This window comes from Schistocerca americana, chromosome 8 (genome assembly GCF_021461395.2).
Source record: "Schistocerca americana isolate TAMUIC-IGC-003095 chromosome 8, iqSchAmer2.1, whole genome shotgun sequence".
Classification (NCBI taxonomy): domain Eukaryota; kingdom Metazoa; phylum Arthropoda; class Insecta; order Orthoptera; family Acrididae; genus Schistocerca; species Schistocerca americana.
The window spans coordinates 359,803,131-359,809,130 of record NC_060126.1 but is presented as its reverse complement, the minus strand read 5'-3'; positions in this window follow the sequence as shown (position 1 = coordinate 359,809,130).

The window sequence follows — 6,000 nt, the reverse complement described above, 5'->3', positions numbered from 1 at the left end:
GCCCTAGAATAAAGGCAGTCCGGTTTTAACAGCCGAGCAGAGCAGACGTCGTGTGTGTTTCCGCCTGCAGTGCGAGCACGCTCTCCTTGTTTACTTCCTCTGGCCAACACTAACGCGACGTCCAAGTGCGGCAAGATCATGGCCTACCAACGCCGAAAATCAACACTGAAATCTGCTCTTAGAAACGACTTTGTTAGGCCAAAAGGACTCGATGTCGAGTACTTTTTAAAGGAACAGTCCAAGATCCTGGCTGCTGACATTGTTGGCATCCATTTTTCGGTCATAAGTAACTTGGTCTGCGTCAAACTTACTAATGACGCTACATACGACAGGGTTCTTCGAGAGATGAAGCAAGTTCTCTGCTTCTGCCATGCAGACGGAAATGTCGGCAAAATCGAAACTGACCATGACAGACTGGGACTGCGGACTAGACGCATATTCGAACTACATTTTGAACTGCCGGCAGCTTTCGTTGTGGTGACGCTCCGCCCCTATGATACAATACAAGAACATGTGGCAGAAAAGTGGGTTCAATTTAGGACATATCCAGTCCTCAATGGAGTACATCAGGTGCAATACGCGCCATCGTACCTCCAAATAGGAGGCTACCGGACCATAGTTATTTATGATGGTCAGCCTAAAATGTGTTCTGGATGTAGTAAAGAATGTCACCTATGTTCCGAGTGCCTCCAACGTCGGATCACACACCTTCCACTGCAGGAAAGCGACAATTTTCCCTGTAACTTACTCGGTGGTGCCCACAACATCCTCGCCTGTCCAGATGGAAAAGATGCAGTACTGGAACAAACCTATGGCAGATCAGTTAGGCTGGCCAGTGGCACAACTCTGTACAATGCAGTGATACCACTGAACACTGGAGGCACTGCCAAAAGCACGATGGCAATCGATACATTTATAGTGCTAACTGAAGCCTTTGTGCCTCCGAGATGTGAGTCAGTGCCATCATCCAACACAAAGGTCATACACGAAAGCAGTATTCACCGAAACGCCAAAAGCGACACTGCAGGACTATTTTGGAACACGGCAACTTCCACTGGCAGGAGGAAGAAAAACTTATCTTCAGGACGCTGAGCCATATGGCTGACACCATTGCCACTGACTCCACCCCGGCAGAACGGATGGCGGTACAGACGGATTCCGTCAGACAGTCCTCTGTTGTGAAAAGTGATCCGCAGAAAGGCTCCAGTGCAGGTTGCGAAGCCACTCGGGCCCTTCCTATTAACAATGACGACTTTACCTATGGAACATGAACGGCCTTCCACCCCCACATCGTGGACCAATGACGTCGAAACCAGGGAGAACCCTGATCTGGGACCTGCTGAGGTCTGAGGGAGGACCATAGTCGGTGGGATGTGACGTCACTCGCGAAGTCCACTTGTCTGCACCATCACCATGGATACGCCTTCCCAACCACTACACCGCCAGGCTTACCGCATGGCCAAGATGAATATGAACATGGTTAGCTCCCATGCCAAGACTAAACTCCTGAGAGAAACAATACCAGTCACAGTAGTCGTCATTACATCCATGTAATACGTGTGACGACTGCTGGTGATCCCACCAGCGTGGGGATTTTCGTGCGTAATAGTACCGAAGCCACCAACATCACATATCTCCCCTCTGCTCAAGGATTTGCAGTCATGGCACTCGACATCTGATTCATTAATGTTTATGCACCATCAGGCAACAAAAAACATAGTGATGAGGCCAAGTTCTACTCTGCTGACATCGCCCCCCTCTTCCTAGAACGGTATGAGCACAGTGTCTTCGGCAGTGATTTTAATTGTGTACTTCATCCCAAGGACCAAATCCCACACTACGTGTATTGTCTGAAACTGGGGGCAGTGATTCACAATGTTCACTCGTGCGAAACGTGGGGAAAGATACACAGCGACAGCTCTGGACACGCACAACTAACCAGTCATTTGGCGAAGCGACTGAGTCATTCATATGTGTCACAAGGTCTTACGCAAGGAGCGATAGCCGCTGAATGATGGCCTCTGGCCTCCTGTGATCACACTGGCTATATCTGCATGATACATCGCTACCCTCAACAAGTCTGACATAGTGACAGCTTCTCAAAAATGAATTAACTCACCTCCAGAATCCAGACTGCTATCAGCACGTCGCCGCAGTGTGGGCCAACTGTGAATAACGGTACTCCCAGTACCACTCGACTTTGGTGTGGTGGCTCCTCTGCGCCAAACTGTCAATCAGCAAAACACTTATGCAGTTTGACAAGGACACAGCTACGTGGCACCTGCAGACCCTGGATTTGTGCCACTCGGCATTCGGAGACTTCAACGCTCTATCACCGTTGTCAGACAGACAACGAGAACGAGAACGAATCAAGGCTTACATACTGTCGTTGACGAAGTGCCGATAGAAGGCACCGTAGTCCGCTCATGATAACACCACCGAACGACCGCAGAGGTACCCACCACGTACCAGATTGTGGCGGATATTCTCTGGCACCACCAACAGTTAATCACATGTCAGTCGTTCCTGTACGAACCAAACAACCATAGTGAAAGCCATGGAGAGTAATTTTCATAATAATACTGGGAAAGCGCCATAGATGACGAGGCCCCAGCAGAAGCATTACAACAGGTGACACGCACTATCGACACAGCAACAGCGATGGTATTAATGAAGGAACTCTCGTCTGAGGAGGCGAGGAACGCCTTGGACAAAGCTGCGATTAATAACTCTCCAGCACCCAATGGATTACAAACCGAATTTTACTGTACCTTCCGTGACATCACGATGCCCCACTGGGTTACAATGTTCCGAGGACTCATGTCCCCAGATTTCACTGTACCACATACTTTAGTTGAAGAACTTCGCATACCAGTACGCAATCCAGTGGGAAGGCAATCGCTCAATGACTTTCTGCCACTTACGATATTGAACGCCGACAACAAGATATCTGCCAGGCTTTTTGCAGGCCGCTTTAAGAAGACATTGCCGATGATTCTTGCCCCAGAACAGACGTCGCAGGGGGAAAATGCCAAAATGCAAATGGCCACTGGTGACTCAGGGACTTAACAGCAAACGTCCCGGCGTGCCGCCTGAGAGCAACTATCTTCACCACCGATTTCAATTGGGCTTTCGATAGAGTACACCATAACTACCTCCTATTGTTGATGGACCACGTGGGATTTCTCCCAATCTCATTGACACCCTGCAGTGCCTTCTGGCAGCAGCCAGCTCTTAGGTCCAGGTCAACAGATGGACGGTGGGTCCAGAACCCCTTAAGAGGTCTCTACAACACAGTAGGCCCCTTTCTACCTACCGTTATGCAAACACACTCGAGCCATTCCTCAGAGGTCTCAACCACAGGCTATCTGGCATCACCCTGTGAGACGTCACCTTTCGCTATAGGGAGTACACTGACGACCTGCTCGTGCTGGTTTGCTCTACCAATGAAGCCTGCAGCATATTAAACTGGATAAAGTGATACAGTCATCTGAGCATCAATAAGTCGGCGGCGCTTGCTATCAGACGCGATCTCGGGCCGGGCGCTGTCCTCCCCCTCCCACCAGTTACTGAACTGAAATATTTGGGAGTTACGTTTATAAAGTATCTGTGCAGAAGGGCAGCGGCAAACTATCGACAGTTACTATTGATTGTATGCTTGATGTTGCGCCAGAACCAGCTCTGTGACTTGAACCAGCTGCAACGTGTGGTTACCTGAACCTTTGCATGGTGTCAAAACTCAGTCACGTCGCACAGGTTCTCCTCCTGCCAGTGGTAATAGATCGCAAACTTAGGCGGTCTTCAGTTATTTCCTTTCCACAGCACTTGTATTTAAAGTAATTATGACACTCTCACCCCCCCCCCCTCCCCCAGAAGGCAGGGGATGTTTAAAGTCCGCTCACAGCCAGCTGCATTTGTATGACCAATATGTGGGAGGATGGACACTCTACACGCCTCCCTCGAGATTCATCTATCGGAGATCCTAATGCCGGTCTCCGACGTCCCGCCAGCGTCGATGGCACACGTCACGACACAGCTCTCCCATGTATAGACATTCATTCTAGAACACGGCCACGTGATCTCGGATATCCCAGCAACGTGTCCGCCGAAGGCAAAAGATTTTTGCACTACCCTTCTGCGTGTAGTTTCGCGTAACATGACAGAAACCAAATACCCAACTGTCAATTGGCCACAAGTGTGGAAAACGATATACTACCACATTCTGTCAACCACAATCCGTGCAACGTGGTATCAAGTCACCAACGAAAAATATGCGACGAGACACCGGTTCCACGTTATCGGATTAACGGACTCCCCACTATGCCCTGACTGTCGCCTCCTGGACACCAATGAACATCTCTTAACGTGTGTATCGTCGTCCGGCCTTTAGCGACTGACACAGATCTTAGCTTGCTGCCTCTGTATCACACCTGATGTGATTGAACCTCGGACTCTCCTTTGTCCGAATAACTATTACTTTCCCCCCACAGAATATTATCCGTTAAATGGCTCTGAGCACTATGCGACTTAACTTCTGAGGTCATCAGTCGGTTAGAACTTAGAAGTAATTAAACCTGACTAACCTAAGGACATCACACACATCCATGCCCGAGGCAGGATTCGAACCTGCAACCGTAGCGTATTATCCGTTAACCCGATGACGTGAGCAACTGACAGTTCGGTACTTGGTTTCTACCTCCTTACGCAGAACCGTCTGCAGAAGGGCAGTGTAAAAATATTTTGACTTTGATAGTTCAAGGAAATGAGTATCGACTGTGTCTTTGGTGAAGGGAAGAAGTGGACCTTGATTACTGGTGGTACCTGCAAAACGCTCACAGCGCTCCTGAACGCACACTGAGGTACCGTACGCTCTTTTCAAATTATTAAAACCGTGTTTTCGTTAATCGTCCTTCTAGGTGAGGAGCACCAGGGTCAGTGTGACGTTTCGCGTAGCATCACTTCGAAAATAGAATGACGTGAACTGTAACCAGTGAGGAACAAAAGAGATTCATGGAAAGCGGCATTCATTGATCTGTTGTACATATTTCAGGCAGCATCTTTGGAGACAGAAAACGCCAATGACAGTGGACAAGAAAACTCCAGTTGTGCCTGTTCTTGAAGAAAGATTCTTTTAGCTAAGGTAGCACAACAAATATACAAAGTTATTTTAGTTTATCCTTTAAATAACATTTTGTAACATTCTGTGTTATAGGATTTTCATTTCTAGATGTTTATTAATTATAATCATGTAATAAAAATAAAGAAAGAAAGAAATATTTTTAAAAATAATAAAAAAGGAAAAGAAAATTATAGAACCTTGGATCCTTTTGCCTTGGGAGAATTTTTGGGAATAATTAGGGGCAACGTCTAAAGAAGGGTATTTCATTATTTATGGTAGGATAAAAGTGGCGGTGCCAAGTTGGGGTAGATTTGATTTTTGTTTTTTAGATTAAACTTAGATGATGAGAAAACGCCAAATTAAAAATGCGGTCAAGAGCGTGCCTGGAAACCGAGAGGTCGCGGCATTATATGTGAAAAAAAGGAAATAAAAATATAAAAAGAAAAAAAATGGGTTAGGCGATCGCTCACGATAAAAAAATATAACGAATAATGGCGTGGTTTATGGAGTCAGGGGCTGAAGGTTCGCATCCCACTACATGCTAATACTTTTTTTTTCATCTTAGTATTGTTAAAACACTCTGCACCTTACTGATGAATGTAATACGAGTATTTCCGCAGTATTCGATGTTATTTAACATTTCCTTATTATTGGAGAACGAAGGATGAAATAAATATTTGGCCGTTTATTTCTGAATATGTGAGGATTTTCGAGTGTGTGATTAGCCTGGAATGTAAAAGCACATTTAAATTGCAGCGAGTGAAACGACGAGCAATCACATTCGTATTCTTTCTTGTCACAAATACTCATCTCAGAAGACTTTCCACAAACCTTCAGGTTGGTATATTTCCGTCGCTAACGACAAGCGTAAGTTTTACCCA